The 19,945-nt window shown below is 39.9% G+C and overlaps 1 long non-coding RNA gene across 1 annotated transcript in view; it reads right to left on the bottom strand.

The window, feature by feature from the left end:
- Positions 1-12,560: 12,560 nt before the first annotated feature.
- Positions 12,561-19,945, bottom strand: part of LOC309704656 — a 30,911-nt gene continuing 23,526 nt past the window's right edge. Inside the window, exons 2-4 of the long non-coding RNA XR_014276325.1 lie at positions 13,598-13,657; positions 13,106-13,309; positions 12,561-13,009 (exon numbers count right to left, since the gene is read on the bottom strand). This is a non-coding gene — a long non-coding RNA (uncharacterized lncRNA). The remainder of the gene's footprint in view (positions 13,010-13,105; positions 13,310-13,597; positions 13,658-19,945) is intronic.

The following is a 19,945-nucleotide window of genomic DNA, read 5'->3' as shown; positions in this document are numbered from 1 at the left end:
AAGTCTGAACATGATAACTATTGGCAGAATAAGGACATTTTAGAAAATTAAATACATTCAAAACTAATGTGTAATTCTTTTGCTCGTTGACATATTTCTAACTCTTTTATATATCCTGTATTGCTTGCCTGAACATGACATATAAATGGAAAATTTCTAAATATCTATAAAAAACATCTAAACCATACAGGAAATTATCCTGACATAAAACTGACATGAAATAACATGAAAATGGTCCTTGACTCTGTAACTTTCTGTGGCATAATCATACTTACTTTTAAAGCCTTAAAATTTCAACATTTCCTGACAATGGCTTTACTGAGAACCTAAACCGATAGACAGGCCAGATAAATGCTTGAAGGTCTGAGTTTTGCCTGTATAATCCAGGTGTTTTTTAAAAATTATATATCACTTCCCTTTAAATACAGAAATGCAACAAATACTGTTGCAGCTGTATCCAAACCTAGCCCACCATTGGATATAAACAGAACAAGATCTGATTGTATGTATTACAGTCAAACATATGCCTTCTTTTAAAAAGAAAATATCATAATAGCATGTCCTCCAGGCCACACATCGTAGCAGGTGGAAATAATCCGACTGAGAGACAGGATAGCATCCCCTGAGGTCTCCTGTCAAAGTGATATTCTGTTCATTGCAAGAACTCTGTAAGGCATGACCTGCAGTTGCACTGAATAGGAACAATGTTAGGGAAAGATCAGACTGGTGTTTCGGTAATGTTGCGCACTGTATGTTCACAGTTCAATATAAACAAATCAAACTGAGAAAAAACACATTATCATATGGAAAAAAACAACACTCACACCGTAGCAGACAGAGTGCCTCCAGAAAAAGGCAAATGAATTGTGCAGTTATTGTTACCAAGTGGAAGATATGGGAGTTCCATGATTTATAAATAAAGATGTGTAATTTCTCACTTTCTAAATGGAGGTCTAGAGCAGGGCCAGGAAACGGAATGGATGGAAGGATAGGGAGAGAGAGTCCTACAAACGTTTATCCCTTCGTAAACATGGAGTTTCACTCAGCTCAAACATGTGAAATTGCCTCCCTGGTCAGTCAGATGCACTGATGGAGATAAACCAAAGTGACATAACGGCTACATCTGTGACAGCTCAACAGTCTCCTCCATCTCTTTTCCCATGCTCTCTCTGTCTTTCTTTGGCTTTTCTGTCTCCGTCCTCTCAAGGGCATGTTGCCACTGTGAACAGAGACATATCTTTTGTTATCTCCCCCCCCCCCTCCCCCCAACCCCTTTCTTGCCTCTCTCTTTCTCCTCCTTGCTCAACCCATATCTTGTTGTCTCTCCACTGATTATCAATGCAACACCTTTAATAAGATCCATCAGCCCACCACTTTCCCGCCCTCTCACACCCACTTCATTTACACGGGGAGTGAGAATCAAAGACGGCAAGTAATTTGGGATAAAAAGAAGATGGATGTGCCTGTGTGTGAACAACATGCTCAAGAGCCCCACTGCTAGCACAAGATGGAGAGGAGAGCACCTTTGGGTTAGGGACTTGTTAGTGCCTAGTGCTTTCTCCATCTTCATTCAGTAAACACTATCCGAAAGGATGGTGTTGGTACCTCTTCACACTGTGTTATATTTGTTACAATGGTTTTAGTTTTGGAGAATGGCCAATTCCAAAAATGGTGAAGAACTACAAAACTTTTAAGGTGTTTACATGTTATCATCTCCAAATCATCACTTTTTGACATTGGCAAGAGGGTCTTGTCACTGGAATTAAAAGCCACAAGAAGAGGTTACTCCTAGACCTTATTTTTGCACCAGGGAAGAAAAGTAAAATATGAACCCAGAAAATGACTCAGAGCCAATGCATTAAGTAATTAATGTTATTTCAGCATGATTAGAGCCTACATGTGTATTCTTTGAAAATTAACCCAACACAAACACATGAGCCAGGTGGACAATCGTGACTATCTCTCCCCTCTCAATTGACGGGTTGTCACATGTGTTCCAGCCATTTCTCAGCACAGAGATGATGACAAAAATGACATGCCATGATGGCTCAGTGTCACCGTTTGTATGACTATTTTTAACACAGGATGGCAAGCGGTGGGAAACACTGGAGAGATCTCCTCCTATTGCCATCAGCTTTCAAAAATAATAACAAAAAATATTCCACACTTGCAACTGATCTGTCCTACTGTCACTGTGAACACATCAGTGAAGTGGTATCTGATAAACATACAGTGACACCTATCAAGAAATGTCTGCATATCTTCTTCTTTAAAAATCAATATGCCTTTGTTCCACAGCTTGCAACGTCCTCACATACACTGTGCGGCACATTCCTGAACAACGTAGGCTCAAAGAGTTGCAGTCATTACAATACCAAATCAAATGGTACCAAAACAGGTGACATGGATATACACTAAGCCGCTGTTACATCATTTTTCAATTTTCAGAGGCTACCACTGACTAATGGCATCATGACTAGATGAGGGAAAGCTCTTTGGTGGCTCATCCATAAGCTCAGGGTCAGTGGTTTCACAACATATGAGCTGCCAACACTGAGAAAAAGAAGCTGAGTAACGCAGCTGACATCAAGGCTGGGAAATACCTAGGTTTTTCTTCTTTACAAGGATTCACTTCAATATATGCACACAGCTAGGCAGCGTGCGGTACAAGCCGAACGTAGAGGAGAATGTACAAATAAATAACATACTACTACAAGAAGATTATCATAAACAGAGCAACTCTGTTTGTTTGGGCTGGTTTGCCATGATGGGTCTCGTGGTGAAAAGTGTATCCCCCACAAGACCCTGTGACATGCACAACTGCTGAAGGGCTGTCCTCAACAATCACATCTCCCCCCAAAAGGTCCAGACCAGGAAACTGAATAACACAAAGGGCAACAGCCTAAAATAATTACCAAACCCATAGAGATTTCCCACTTAATACAGAAGCCATGAATGATCATCATCAAGGCTACACATAAGTCAAAAAATACAATACAAAGAGATAAAGCAGAATTTTAGCAAAATCCAAGTCGGCAATTAAAAAGTGTTGTTGGATGCTGTTTACCGCTTTCTTACCGAGTCTCTTCTCATGTAGTCTTTTCTATAATCATGAAACGGTCTTTTCTTTATTAGAAAAATGGTTTTCAAGTCACACAAACACTGGAAATGTAGTCAAAAACTTGTTTATCTGCAGCCTCTCGTGGGCCACACTTTCGCCATCATTTCTCTCACACCATCTTCACTGCTCAACTTCCCTCCCAACATACCCATATATCCCACTTCTATAGGCACCCCTCGTGTTTGCCCATGGACACTTATCATCGATGCACACAACATCTTTTCTTCATCCCCATCGATCTTCTTATTGAAACAAGCCTCATTTGCAGTCTCCTTCTTGACATTTTTTTCCCTCTCCTGTCTCATTCTTTTCCAAACTCTGACAGGCTGTGCAGATTTTGGCAGTTTGCTGTTCTTCCCTAATCCTTCGCCAGACTTTCTTCTTTGCAAATATACAGAGATTTCAGAGAAAATGCAGTCAGACATCAGATGGTCACAAAGACTTTCCAGCTTGTGATATACAGTTTTTAAAATAGTAGGGGGGAAAAAAAAGAAACACAACAAAAAAGCCAGTCATTTTACTTATGGTGACCAAGCGAATAAAGTGTAACTGTTAGTGTACAGCTGGACTTCCTGATGCTGGAAAAAAAAAAAGTATTTCATTTCCTAAATTGTGATATGTTGGAGTTTAAGAAAATGGTTCGAACATATTTAACTTTAGCTTACATGGTTAGTGCCTTTGTTTCACTAGAAAACTGAATCACTAGTATGTATTGCATCTGTATTACATCATTATGGTTGAGATAATATGTTACAGAGTACGTTCATCTGACTGCTTAAAATTGCCATTTGTGTTGAACATGAGGAACTCCGTACGCTGGTTTGTGTAGCTATTGTATGATGCATGTTGACAAATATTTCTGATTTTAATTATGCTCCTTTTATGCCTTCAATATTACTTCAAATGAGGCAATGAAAGTGGTATAAATTTTTTAATGGTTCCAGGGTAAGCTGTGCAAAATCTAATAAACATTCTCAAGTGATGTCATGCAAGTCAGTGTTGGCTACACTAAACACTATGCTGCAAACAAAAAAGAAAACACATGTATAGAGAAGGACAGAGTACTGGGGGGTGAAAATGCTGACGTCCACCAGTGCTACCCCTCAGCCTCCTTGTACATGCACCTGTGGAATAAATTTGAAAAATGCTGGGTGATTTTCAGGCCTTAACCTTGCGGTCCACGATTTTTAGTAAACGCACCAATGGTATTAATTTTAAAATCCTACATCGCCTTTTTCTCAGGTTATCTTTGATGTCCATTTCACATCATATCTAAATCAGCAGTATCATGTGTTCTTATCGGTAGTCCCATTGCTTGGCTTGAAGCTGAATTAAAGTTTCTTGGCTCCTGCCCACGTCCTATTACCAACGATTATTTCACCTTCACCTGATGTTTGGTCACCACAGTGCTTCCAGTCTGTATGTAGGTTCAGTGACGCAGGCCAAAATACTAACTGGCAATCCACATTTCCATAGCAACCTCTAGTCACTATAGAAAAATGTGTATTCCCCAACCAATTGGCGAGTGTTTGGAGATTACACAGTCAGTGGAAGTGGAACTTTGAGGGACATGCAGTAGGTAATTGGTCCAGGCTTAAATGGACAGTGACTGTTTGAACATATAGATGCACTACTGACATGTGAACAACACCTCTGAGCAATAGTATAAAAAGCCTGATTTTGATGCAACAGAGTGAAACAGTATAAAAATCTTTGCTAGTTTTTGTGGTTTTTTACCTCTGGGTTTGCGATCTCAACTTTGAGTTTCAACTGTGAGTTGAGAAGCTATACCCACAGTATCTCACCCAAACACTCAGTAAAGCAATGATCTCCCTCGCTACTCCTCGACTTCGCTGTAATCCAGAGAATGCACATTCAGAGGAAACATGTCCAGTAGTCGAGAGATGAAGAGTGTGTGTGAGAGATAGTGAAAGACTCGACTGAGAAAGGAGAGAAGAAAGCGGGCCCTGTATCTCATGCCCTCCAGAGATCAATTGTCCGAACTTCTCGATGAGTGCTCTCCCTTGCCCCTGAAGCAGCCAAATCAATGCCTAGGCATGTGTGTTTGCGAGCCTGTGTGTATGTGCATGCTATTTAGGTGGAGAAAGGTAACGGAAAATGGAATCTGTTTAAATATGAGAAGTAGCAGTATGTATGTTAGGAAGTTCCTCAGATTCGATATTCTTAAATATCACTGAAAAGTCTCCCTACGGTGTTGTTGAATATAAACGTGTCTTAGCAATTGGGACAGCGCTTATTGCTTTGAGTGCTGAATTTCCCACTTTGCATTGCTTTTTAATATGTTACAAAAACACTTTCTTGTGCAATCCCCCTTTTTAGCATCACATCAACAGAGTTTTAACTGACGATGCTCTAGTTAAATAAAATGCTTCTATTTCCAGAACCAAACTCTTACGTTGGAAAAACGAATATCGTCAAGCAGTTGTGCAGAGCCTCAAAGAGCATTAACATTTAAACACATGCATTGCACTGTATTGTTATTGTGAGACGGAAGATTCATTGTCTGTATTGTCCCACTTAATCATTTCACCACACTCTTTAGTGATTCCAGTCTTATGAGTTAGTGCCAACGATGGGACTATTTATTTCTGCACGCTCCCAGTTTGAAAATAAGAAGGAATTACAAATTCCTCAAAAATAGATTTGCCTGCAAAAGAGAGTTTTATGGTCGGTTTATGGATCTGTAAGGGAATGTCATCATTTCGGTAACTATATTTGCAATTTTCTGTGTACTTTCATTTGCCATTGTTTTTACTAGTTGATTAATGCTGGTGGTAAACTTGGGGGGATGCATGTATTACATACACTTTTTTGTGATTTTTACAACTTTTCACTGAAGAAAGCTGGCGATAGAGCAGAGTCCCTCCTTTATTAAGGCCCCTCACACTGGGACTTAGTGGGAGATTTTGGCTTCACGCCTTCCTGCCACGGTTTCAGTAAATCGGCTTTCTGCGGGCATGACAGTCATTAGCCTTGCCCCTGGCAGTAATCCTCTAGTTTCTGTCTCTAATGAAAGTAGAAAGGGTTAGTAACATTCACTCCGTTACTGCTTCTGCTGCTGGGCCCCACAGGGAACCTACAGACTGTCCAAAGCCAAAGCCAGATGCACCTCCTGCTCTACAGGTCAAAACAACACCTAAAAACACCACAAGCTTCAATCACACTTGACTTAAATTTTTAAGACAAGTTCGGCCCAAAAGTACCTATGAGCAGTGTTGGGCACTAACTTGATACTCTATGCGCTCTTGCTTACTTTTGTGTCATGGTCTGTGGGATCTGGAGTGTTGGGGTTTTGGTTATTAAGGGTTTTGAGTTTGTTTTCACTGTTATCCTTATGCTCTTAGTCTTTTTTCTTTTCTTTTGTTAACGCTAGGTTGGGTTTATGATTCATTGTTTAATTTCTTTTTCAGTGTATACATTTCAAGGTCTTAATTCCTGAAACATAAAGTCTTCGTTTCCTGTGTTTCTGTATTCAAGTAATGAGTCTCTGTTTTGGTTCAAGTATATTTTTATTAGTTAAAAGGAGTTTTTGTCATATTCTTATTGTCCCAGACTTGTTCAGTCTTTTTTGAGGCCTGCGTCATTCTCTTGAATTAGTTTTCTTTTCTTTTTTTTACTTTGAAGGTTAAGTTTTCTGTTGTGTCCTCTGAACATTTAGCTTCCTGTCTTTCATTCCCTGATTGCTTGGTTCTCTTATTATTATTTGCCAGAGTGTGTCATCTTCATATGTGCTTCAGGTTTGATATTGTTTAGCTTGTATTTTGGCCTTGCATTAACTAAATCCACAATTGCTTTTTTTATTACGTCTGTCTGCTTTTGGAAGCAATGCATTTGGATCCCAATTCTGCAACCTTAACACTTTTGAGTACAGGAAGTTGTTTTTTTGTCTGTTTTGTTTGTGCTTTTTTACACAGTATACTTCAACAAATACTTAATTATAATATATATCTACTTCTACTGTAACTGCCAACAGAGAAAAGGCACAAGTTGTTAAAAATGAAGAAAGAACCTAAAGTTAGATGAAATAGGTTCACAATTTTTTTTTAACTACAATTTGAAGTCAGAGCACTGACCAAGGAAATTAATAAGAGACTATGATCATAGATACTGCTTTAATTTAAGCAACATATCCATCAGATAACATACCCAAGGCTCCATACTGACGGTGTTGATGTGAATTTTAATATCTCCCTTAATAATCTTGGTGACAGAGTGCAAATTGCACACAAGAAGGACCAAGTGTTGGTCAGGGCTGTCATCAGCCAGGCCGTAACTTCTATCACCTGATAAAGCCAAGCACACACAGCTGGTCATGAGAACTTATTATTTTATTTTGTTCAATCAGGCTTTCAGTATGAGAAATGCCAACCTACATGAACAACATTATTAATTATTGCATCTCTAATCTGTTATTAATCAACCAATGTTTAGGAACACCCTGCTTTACGTTTAATATGATTTGCTCTTAAAACACACACAATTCTTTTTAAAATTTGCTGCACAATAAATTTCCCCTATTAAAAAATCCCACCACTGAGTCCATCAGCCTAATCAGTTCTGGTCACTGGGAAGCATCACTCGGTGTCACTCTCATGTTCATGAACTCCTTTTTAGACAGCTTTTGATATGATGCATTGATGTATTTACACAAGCCTCTACACTTAATTTTAATGTGTTTTTATCCAAACTGTGAAGCACTTCCTGTATTTTAAAAGTGTTTTACCAATAAAATTACTATAACAAATCAAATAGGCTATGACATCATATTAACAGAGAACTGGTAGTAAGGGGCAAGAAGTGTACAGGTTGGATCTATGCACATGTGCTGCTGACATCAACTTCTGAAACTCTGACGCTGCAATTGAAGTAAAAAAAAAAAATTCAGGTTTTACATTTTTTAACTAATTTTGATGAATAAGAACAAATGTTTGACTTAGTTTTGGGAATTTGTGACAGGAGTGGGATAAAATGTGGTTCTGTCTGTCTGTTTTGTTTAAGCAAAACAGACAGTTTTATTTCCTATTGATTTTTTTTTTTTTTTACTTTTTGCTCATTGGATCACTCAGGTGATATTTTTCCTAAATCAGATATTAGATGTTAAGTTTGACTGAAGTTCCTGATCTGTATGTTTCTATCCACTGCAGCAAAATAACTGGCTGAAGCAAGTGCTTCGAATAAAGTTTTATTATAGTGTATCTTCCACTTCAGTAAGCCCTTTTGTACTTTGTCCTGTTGTACCTGTGAGCTAAGACAGCAAGTGTTCTTGGGGTGAATAGACAGTCGATGGCAGACCTACTGCATTGCACTTATTGTTGTGCTTTAGCAAGAAAAAAAAGGGCCTTTATCCCAAAAAAAAACAAAAAAAAAAAACTATCGAACTCTCATATTTAAAGCCACATTTGCAGGGATTTTAATAGCATCCAGTCAGTGGAAACCATACCGATGTGCCCTCCATCTTCAGGTTTACTCTTCAAGGCATGATGCCACGCTGTTCTGCAGTAAGTCATGTCATCTGCCTGGCCAGCAGGAACCCATATTTAGAAAGTACAAGTTACTGTCATAGAATGAATGCATATTTACTTATTCCTGTCTGTTATAAAAAGACCCAAAAACTTGGTTTTAATGAAAGGGCACCTTATTTTATGTGATCTTTGACCTGCCCTGCTGTTGAGCATAGGAATTTTGATATATTGAGTGTTGCCACTTTTAATATCATCAGCCACATCTGGCAATGTTTGGCTGACAGATGGCTGTGATATGTGACTCAGTCACACATCTCTCTTTCTGGGCTGTCCAGGAAGGAGACAGCATCAGGAAATGTGAGAGGGAGTGGCTGTGAACTTGTTTGACCTCTGCCAGACAATTTTCAGTCAAAAGCACATCATAAGTAAGCTTCTCCAAAATCAGTCTTTGTCCTCTGGTGGCTCCAGTTAACAGCATATTCACAAATATCAGTTTTAAGTACATTATAATAGCTATTGTGATGCATCAGTAAGCGATACGCATAGGTTAACAGAGTTACCTATGGATTTACTCATACTGCGTATGTTTTTAGCCTTTTAGCCTTAACCACCGTATATGCTTTTATTTGCATATATATAAATAAACTGAACATATCTATGCAAATTGATATGGATTTTTAAAATTTGTTTTAATAAACAGAATTTGAAAAAAATTACATGGCAAAACAGGGTTAACATGGTAAGTGTCTCAAAAAGAATAAGATCAGTGAAGTAAAGGCATTAAATGTTTACTTTTAGATCTTTAATTTAATGTGGAAAAAGTGCAAACAAGGTCAAGTGAAAAGATTCTATGCTGACATTTCAAAGTGCAAAAGAATGAAATAGGTGAAAGGACCATTTGACTACCTGTCTGGTATTTGTGTTAATTAATAAAGGGCACGCTTTACAGTGATGCAGCCACATGTATTCCTACCTCCTAGACAGTCCCAGCAACCAGCATTGCCATCTGGGAAGCATCTTTCAATTATGTTTTCTTCTTGGTAAAGCAGCAGGATTGTCTGCCTGTGCTAACTTCAGGGCTAAAGCCAAAAGGTCCTTTGCTCTTCTCCCTCCACCAGGTCCTTAAACAACTTTTTGAGCCTGAAGCCAGTGTTTTAAAAAGACTTTAAGAAGTTTTGGGTGTATGTTCCAAATTAAGCATCTGCAGTTTACTTCCACACCAAAGAAGAGTGCCAAGGCATCGCAGTGCGCACAACTTCCAGCTCTATGGGTAATACCTCTCCTTCTTCCTCTTGAAAGCAGACTGTATTCAGTCTTCAAATAGAAGTCAGGATAGCCATAATCACTGACCTGACACAGGGAGCCATAACAAAGTTCGGATGACATCCTCCAGACTTTAACTGGCATTTGAGGGCCACTCATGGGCTCTAATTGCATCAGGATAACAAGAGGATGGGTTCTTCTTGTTTCTTTTGTGTGCTGTAACCCTTTGTCTGAAAAAAAGGATTAGCAGTAGCAGTGTTAGATTACTGCATATTACCTTCAACTAAAAGAAAAGATATTGCATATTTGGATGTATGTGAGCAACGATCAGCAAGCTTCTCTGAGGCATTGCAAAGGCATAGGTTTCTAGGATCAGGAATAATGTTCTTTCTTGGTGAAGAATCTTACACTGTCCAGGCCGATGCTGCGCACAGATTCCCTTTAATATCTGCCTCTAATAGCTACCTAATAGCTGCCTAGCATCTTTGTGCTGTTAGATCGCTTGACTTAAAGATATTAGCTCAGTTTCAAATCACAGCAGTCTCAGCCACAAGTGTAATAAGAACACACAAAGCCATTCTCCAGTAATATTAATAGCAAGCTCACCACAGTTAATAACATCTTTTCGACAGTAATTTTGTACAGTAATGTATATCAAAATTGATTTTTCCCCCACTCTAGAATACTAAAATACACACAGACACTGAGGAAATGATCAAACTAACATGCACTAACTAGTCACAATGTAATCAGAGTTGTTGTTGTACACTTCTAAAATTGCAATGACACAATAAATGCATGTCATTGTTTCATTGCTAATTTAATGTGTGATTAAACAAAGCCTTCAGCTGCCAAGATGCTTGTCCCATACTTTTTATTCTGCATTGGGAGTTTAAAGACAAAAAGACAATGACTGATACCCATGTGCATTTCCCATTTCCATGCAAGAGTCTTTAGTCCATTTATTTCATTTTTTTGTTCACTGAATTGTTTCTTTGCTTCTTTGTTGTTCTTGGTGTATTTGTTTGCGCTTTGTTTGTTCATCCATTTGTTCTCTGTTTGTCTTATTGTTAATTCATTCATCTGTTTATCTGTTACACATCCTGAGACAACACTGATCAGACTTTAATGAAACTTGAAGAAATGACTGATACATTCAGGCTTTGTGTCTTGGTGGTAGCACACTAACCGCCCCTAATCTCGGCCGGCCTGATTTTACGAGTGGAAATAAGCATAGATTTTTGTTATTTATTGGCCCACTGGGACAGTGTATCATTTGAGAATGGGATGTCTACTGTCGAAATGTTTGTTTGCCATTGCATTTAACTGTCTCCCCTTCCTGATCTATGTTACCAAATTGATTCTTTCTTCTGGTCCTTCATAGTTTTTCTTTCCTCAGCGTTATATCTGAATGGGATGTTAAGAGCGGGGTAATACTTTCTTTTTTCCCTCTGCACTGTCATGTGATTCTCTATCTTTCCCTTTCCCTTCTCCTTTTTATGCTTGATCTCTTTTTATTTTCCTACACAGGCACTGTGAGAGTTAGTTCTTTGAGGTTTATAAGGAGGTCTTTGTTGTACCTGCTGAATACCACAAACTTGACATTACTGAACATTTTGTTGGCAAGAACAGGACATACAGAGCTCCAGGCAACACCACATGTGAACACAGGCGCGCATTCACTGAAATTAGGGAGAAAAGAGCTCCAGAGAGGTGACTGAGGTAAGGACAAAATGTGGCTCTACCAAGTGTTACACATAAAAGTGGGATTCTTGGATAAAAGAACAAACATATCACAGGGGCCACAAGAGCTCACCTCTCACCCTGTGTCCTCCTGACAGCCCAACTCCAACCCACTGCTGACTACTCATAATCAATCATAGGCCCACTATAAATCAATCAATTAAAAACCCACACAAAGCCACAGTAGTGTAATCAATCAATCCAGCCTCTGTGGACGGTTGTTATTGAGAGCCAAGCATTAGATCTATAGTCGCCGGTCTCAAGATGCTGCTGGCCTTAGTGACATTGGCTGAATGTGCATGGAAAGAAATAAAAGTAGGAGTAGAGAGGTGAGACAAAGAGCTTGGGTGTGATCCACTATAGGGTAGAGAAGAGGCTCCCAACACTCCCATGATACATCGCCAGAGCCTGAATATTCATGCCTACGAATCGGGTACCATGGAGGCGCTCAGTTATTCATTATGCTTCTGCAAAAAGAAACACGCCATCATCCCCCTGCGATGGAATATTAATAGTTCCCATTAATAAAATATCCCACTCCCCATCTTAAGTCTTGTCTTCAACTTTCTTGGCCATTGCACATATAAAGGCTTGGGACTTTTGGGATGTGACCATGAAAGTCAGCCAGAGAAGTGTTATTTAGCATATTAGCAAACTTAAAATAATTTAAACGCTACATACTGACCATCTGGCCTAAAATGAGAGAAAGTGTCTTGTTCTCGTTCCACATTTGGACGAACCCTTATATATGAAAATAGAAAGAAAGAGTGTGGGAGGGGATGGCAAGAACAGCTCTATAGCTGTATACTCAAAGGGGATGAATGTTTAATTTAGACCAGCCTGAAAGTATGCTGACATTTCGCCATTGTTAGGAGAGATGAATACATGGGACACTGTCTGCAGGAGAAATGGAAATGTGCATCAAGGTTGTTAAAAATTCAACTGCCCTCCCCACCCAGACATGCAGATCTAGGCTCAGAATACAGTAGGTAACCCGCAATGTTTGCCACTGTAATTCTCCCCTGATTTAGTCTGTGGATGCTATTGTACTCTTCATCTAACTCCACTTGAGTAACACAAACCATGCTTATACAACTCGAATCCCCAGTGCTTTCTTTTACTTGTGAATTGAGCAGAAACGCGTCCATCCTCTAATTTCTTGGACCAACTATTGACATTAACTCACCAATAAATTTCCCTGAGCCATGAGACCCCTGTAGTAATAAGGTGGAGAAAGTAGGACTGCACAGCGTCAAGATCAGCGCCACCACAAGGACTCATGAGGAGTACTTATTAGAAGTCAGTGGGAATAAACAAATAAATGCAGGTGTAGCACAGCAGGCTGGGATTGCTAGCTCTCTGACAACACCGACGAGGCGGGGAGGCGTGAGTGGTCAGCCTGTGGCAAAGCAGTGACACAGAGAAAGAGAGTGTGAGAAAAGAGAAGAAGAGAGAAAGAGTGAGAGAAAAAAAAGCTAGAGAGAAGGTCAAGTACCTGCCACTTCTGTCAGACACTTCTTATAACAGCTGAGCTGTGTCCAGCAGGGTGGCTGGCTGCTTTTGGGGCCTTTCATCTCACAGAGGTGATGGGTGATGAGAGTTTCTCTTCCTCACATTTAAAGTCTGCCACAATACATCCCAGAGACTTGGTAACTTCAGGTCACTGCTGGGTTCCATGGACTTCTGGGAAAACGTCCGTCTAGTGCGGCAAAATGACAAAAGGCTCAGCACATACACACAGAATCTCACATTGGAGTTTCAGTATAAAAATGTATGTTGTGTCGTACTGGTTTTTGCACTGGAGAGAATACAGATAAGGGAGCAGCCAAAAGCAGCTTCTTCTCTGGGGGCATTTAGCTGTTGTTTATGCTATGTCTCTGTTGCAGAGACATTGTAAGTGATTTTAAAAATCTGCTGTGTGTGTGTGTGTATACATGTAACTATGCCTTTGTGCAAGCAGAACTATCACTAGGCTTACAGGCCTTACCTGTAGGCAGGAGGAGCCGCTTGAACGATGGTGTGACCAGTTCAGCGCAGAATCACAGCCCTGGATCGGAGACAGAGACGAGGCAGAGACTGAGGTTTCAGAGTTGAAAGGATTGTCTGGCCCTCAGAAAAACATTCAGACAAAGACACCAGAAAAGAATGAACTCCTGCCTGACCACTGGAGCTGCAGACCAGCAGACTGTGACTGACTGACAGACTGAGCCGAAGATGGCGATGCGGTCACTGCGCCACACCAAGCCAACTGGCTCACTGAAACAGGATCTGTTTTTCCGACCCCACGGGGAAACAGTGAAGAGCTCCCTGCCATCCCTCTATCTATAGCTCTCTCAGGCCTAGCGCAAAGAGGAATTAGAACTGGAGTTTTGTTTTGGTGGCCTGTGTTTTTGTCACATGTCAGCCAACTGAGTTTTAGGGAGAGTTTTTCTCAGAGGTAGTTCCAGATAGTCTCCTCTTTAACCCCCCTTTCTCCACGTTTCCCCCATCCCCAAAACAGAGTGTCAAAGGACATATGGTTTAGCTAGAAGCACCTGGCAGCCCCATCAAACTGGCAGGAAGATTGAAATTGTAGCAATGGGAGCTGGAAGCAAGAAGAAAGCCTACACATATCTCAAAAGAATGGTCTTCATTACATACATGGAATTCATTACAGTCACTGAGAACATAAGAATGGGAGTGTGATGATGGGATACTGGTGGGAACCAGCTGGGGAAAAAAGGCACATTTGAGTATGGAGAAATTGCAGGACACAGGAAGTAGAAGCTACCTGTTGATGACTTGTTAATTATTTAGACTAATTTTTTAAAAGAAAGTTGCTAACCAAATTTTCCATTTTCACCAGCTGAAGTGTTGCAGGACACAGATGTTTAAAATTTTGAAATGCCATGGGCCACATCAAGGACTGCTGTGCCATGTCATTGGACAGTTTCCATGTTGCCATGGTAATATTTTCCACTTGCTTAACAACTCGACAAAAACATAAATGTCATGTCACTCTGTCATCACACCTCTTGTTTTATCTCCCTATATTCTGCCACAAACACATGAATACACTGCTTTCGTCTGTGTTATATACTGTAGCTGTGTAGCTCCACACATTAAAGTTGCTGTGGTGCAATTAGATTATTTTTTCTTCTGCAGCAGCTCTGTTTGTCTGTGTAACTAAAACACCTGTCTAGCTTTGACAGATCAATACACAATAAGACTTTCGGCATATTTGCTTCATTTATTTTGGTCAATCCCAGTACTCTAAATAGTGAGTAATGGCAATACAGAAAATCAGTGTGCATTTACTAAGTTCAAAGAACATGGCACAGAGTGGCACCCGGAAACTTTTATTTTTTCCTGCAGTGGTTAAAATGAAGAAAATTGATTATCAATATGCATAAGTGTGTATTCTGTACAGCCTCTTCTGCCATGCATCATCAGTGTCATACCCTGCTGTTTAAAATAGATTACTGTGTATACTTGTCTTAAATGATGGATTGTCATGAACTGGATCCATAGTCTCACCAACTATTTTGCAGATGAGAGTGACAGAAGGAGTAGATAAACACAGTAAAACTGACAGAGGAGGCAGCTTGCAAGAGAGCGTTTCTCTGTTTTCACAAGCATCGCAGGGTAGATTACATTGATGGTGGAAAAAGATGTTGCTCTGCTTCTTCCAGTCTTTGTTCTATTCTTGCAGGATGATAAATGCTGCTTTTCACATGGGATTTCACTGCAAGCTTGTTGTTACAAACACTGACTAGATATAGAAGTAACGACTGGTAAAGGGAGAAAAGAAGGGGTGTTGCTTACTTTTTAGTGGAAGTCAGAAGCACAAATTGTTAAACTGTCATTCTGAGATTCCAAACGGTAGCAATAAAAATGCAGACTATAGGTTTATGCATTTTACATAGTGTGTTTTTTACACTTGTGGTGCTTTTATTGTACCTTCTTTTACTGCACTTTCATACTGAATGCTGTATTTTTATTGTGCACAAAATCTTTGATGACATTTTAAGGAATGTCTACACTGGGAGGGTCGCTATTTTGAAAACTGCTATATAACTCTCAAGTCCTTAAATCAGCTGAAATTAATATTTTCAAGTGTGTTAACACGGCAACAAAAAGGAACAATATCAGCAATAATCTTTCACAAGAACTTATCAATCTATTACTATTAACAGCCAACCGCTCCACTGTTAAATATTTCATTCTGCTGCTACTAGTATAGTGCATTGTTGTATCATATATACACATATTTAGCATATATATGTATATGTACATACATTCATAATATTATTACTCTCGGGTATGCGGCATCTATATATTTATTCCTGCCCTGTCTCCTTTGCTGCTGTAACATTGTGAGTTTCCCATCTCTGGGACTAATAAAGGCTATCTTATCTTATCTTATCTTAGCTGGGAGGGGTAATCAGGCCATTTCCAAATCATTTGTTGGCCATTATTCTACAATGGCAAAGATTATTCACAAGCGGAAAACAGAGCCAGTCTTCCAGTCAAAATAACACTGTCCAATGTTCAGAGAAACTGCAATAAAATAACCCTCAGAGCTCCAAGTCAGACTCTACAAGCCCTGCATTAACATGCTGAATGATAAAGTTCATGACAATGCATTTAGAAAAAACGTCTGAACAAATATAGCTCGTATAGAATGGTTCCTGACATAGATTTGCAAAGTTGCATCAGAAAAAAAAAAAAAGAGTTCTGGAAGAAATTAAATGGTAAATGGTCTGTATTTGTATAGCGCTTTACTAGTCCCTAAGGACCCCAAAGTGCTTCACACAACCTGTCATCCACCCATTCACACACACTGGTGATGGCAAGTTACATTGTAGCCACAGCCACCCTGGGGCGCACTGACAGAGGCGAGGCTGCCGGACACTGGCGCCACCGGGTCCTCTGACCACCACCAGTAGGCAACGGGTGAAGTGTCTTGCCCAAGGACACAACGACCGAGACTGTCTGAGCCGGGACTCGAACGGCAACCTTCCGATTACAAGGCGAACTCCCAACTCTTGAGCCACGATTGCCCCGAGATAAGGCGAAAGTGGAAATGCCGTGCCATAATGTACAGCGCCATGGTTGGGGAAAAAAAACAAAGAAAGAAGATCAGCACAAACACTTCATACCAAATCTCTCAAGCAGATGGTGAAGGGGTAATGATTTGGGTTTGTTCTGCAGCCATTGGATCTGGACACCTTGGACTCGCTGAGTTGACCATGAACTCCTTTGTATAAGTATTTCACAGCAATATGAGGTCATGTGTCTGAAACTATCTTAAACTTGGCAAAAACCCAGGTGATGAAACAGGACAAAGATCACAGGCACAGCAGGAAGTCTACAGCAGAATGGCTGAAAAAGAAAAGAATCAAGGTGCTACAATGACTGAGCCAAAGTCCAGACCTCCACATGATTGAAATGCTGTTATGGCACCTCAAGAGAAGTGTGCATAAATGAATGTGTGCATGCCTCACTGAACTGAAGCTATGACGTGAAGAAGAGTGGGCCAAAATAATGTGAGACATTAGACACACAGACACAAAACAAGTACTTAAAGCTACTTCTGTGAAAGGTGGCTCTACAAACTACTGAATCGTGGGATGCACTTAGTAATGACTAGTTATTCTATTATGTCCATAAATGTGAAACCTTAGAATTGACAGAGAGTCTCTTTTCTTTTTACCATGACAGGACATCTTGCATACCAAATCAGATTGCTTCTCTTTCTCCCAGATTATGTTTTCACTCTGATCCATGTTCTACTCCCTTTTTATTAGGAAAAGAAAACAAAGAGCACTCTCATCAGGTTTTACATGCACTAAGGTTGGTGAAGGCTCACTTCACCCCACAAACAGTAAACTTAATAGGAAAACCGTCATACAGAATTGTGGCTATCGCCACTCACAGATTGCCTCTGACTCTTTGTTGCTTCCAAGTCCTCAGGGTCACTATGTCCCTGGGCTATGTTTGTGACTGTATTTCTAAACAGAGTGACAAAGGCTGTGAAAGTCTTGAGACCGAAACTTTTAAAAAGGAAAACCCTTGTTGCAGAGTTCTGTTCTTCTCCATCCCTCATTCCGTTTCCACAAAACGCTTCACTTGTCACCACAGACTCCCAAGCTCCTTTAATAAACGCTCCAAACGAAAATGTCTGGCTTTGAGTGGCAGAGTGTGACTGTTTAAAACCACTGGGAATCTAGTGTAATCCTATGGAAGACACAGACATAACCTGAGTTTAAAGTTGTCTTGTCGCTCCACATCCAAGTGAAGAACCTGGAGAGGAGAGGCTAAGGATTGTAAAGTAAGGATTGTAAAGAGAGGCTCTAGTGTGAGAAATCAAGTGTTCATGTTGACTTTCCAGGGAAATCAGTCTGCATTTGATACATGTTGAGTGGAGAGGCCCATATGTTTTGGTAAGACCTTACATCTGACATTAATCTTAAAATAGAGAGAAATGTGGGTTACTTCCACTGAGGGGGTCCCATGGATGAAACTTTAAGGACTGTCAGTCAGCAGTTGCAGCCTGCATCAAGTGAACAGGTTGCTTAGGAACCGATCAAGAAGAGAGCACTATTGTAATGTGTTTGTCACCAGAGCACTAAAAGTAAGTAAGCAATACAGTTTGTTTGTTTTTTAATAAAAAAGCATGACAGAGACACACGAGGTCAAGGATTGAGATTGGTCAAAGGGTTTAATTGAACTGTAGCTCACTGTGTGGTAAAATACATCCACTTAGGTTGTTGTTCATGCTAACGGGAGGAAAACAACTTTCCCAAACTTTCCTTTTTCTTTTTGTTGTTTTTTTCCCCTCTTTTCTTTGTCTTTTTAGCAGACAGCTGTCTGAGACAAGATACTTCTTCCACTGGAGACCTCACTCTTTTCACTCACACGCTCGCTGGCTCCTGGTTGCCATGGAAAATCCCAGAAACGGAGCAGATAACAGTTCAATGAGGGAGCAGAGACTGGAAGGTCTGGAGGGAGGCAGCAAGTTTCTAGGGCCCGTCCTGTCAAGGCATCAAGCTCTTTTGATGTGTGAAAATGGAAGAGAAGACAGAGTGAGAGGAAAATGTATAAAAACATAAAATGAGAGAAGAATAAATGGGTTGGGGACTAATCTGTTGACTGAAGTCAAAGTTGTGTGTTGAAATGTAAGAGCAATTCAAAAGGAACTGATAAAAGAATGAAGATCTATTTGTCTTGGTAATTGTTAGAACCAAGTGTAATTTTGAATGAGTAAAAAAGAGAGAGAGAGAAATCCTGTTAAAACAAGACCAAGACAGTCGCTACCTTGCAGCCAGAGAAATGACTCACTGGAATACAGAAGAAATCAGCATGATATCCTGTCTACCATGTAAGAATTAACTGTCTATTACTGATTTATTAATAATATCATAAGTACGGTGTTGGTGATTAATTTCTGCAAAGAGTCAGTCAGAAAAGGTTGAAATGAGGCTGGCTGGCACCAAAAGCCTATCTATCAAACCAACAAATCAAAATGCAATCATAAAAACCAGAAAAGGGCCAAATGTTCTGAAAGAATTTGAGTAGGCTGAAAGATGGTGTCTCTATAAATTTCCGGGGCCAGAGTATCTTTAAAATCCAACATCAACGATAGCTGTGCACAGGCTTGGGAACTCCTACTGAGAGTTAAAGTTATAAAACCATCAGGGAAAAATAATAACAGATTGAGAATTAATCCACTACCTTCTGCAAAGATGAACTTGCTGATTAGGAAGGTTACTCATATCCCAGGAAGTAGAAAATAGGCAATACAAAATGTGCATACAAACACATGAATTCTTAAAATGCTGTACTTCCGTGACACATCAGTAGGGACTTGCTGGTGACAGCCCCACCTCACTTTTTACAAAGGGTTTTGAAGTACCACTGTCAGGAGAGGCCCCTTGGAGGTTCTTGAGTGAAACACCTGTCTGAAATCAAATTCACTTTTATTTCCCTGCCTCCCTGAGACTGTAGAGCAAGGATATAGGACAAACGCACTGCACGACTGCATGCCCAATGAAAGTGGAAACCATATTCCATGAGAGTACCAACTTATTTTTTTTTTTTTTACATTTTCATTTGAATCACCGACACAAAGTGGCCATTGCTCAAGGATCTAACAATGATTAGCTTCACATAAATAACAAATGTGTTTAGTTCGCTGATGTGTTTTTCTCCCCCTTTTGTAATGCAGCTTTCCGTGGGCTTTTCAGTTTCTGTGGTTACCGTGGGTAATATCACCTATTGAGTTCTTGTACTGATGACTTCTATGTGTTTTAACAGAAAAAAAAAATTGCAGCTGCTGGGCCTGGTTATTCAA

The sequence above is a fragment of the Aulonocara stuartgranti genome (assembly GCF_965226115.1).
Source record: "Aulonocara stuartgranti genome assembly, chromosome: 4".
NCBI lineage: Eukaryota > Metazoa > Chordata > Actinopteri > Cichliformes > Cichlidae > Aulonocara > Aulonocara stuartgranti.
The sequence above is the reverse complement of the archived record's forward strand: the minus strand, read 5'-3'. Positions and strand labels throughout refer to the sequence as shown.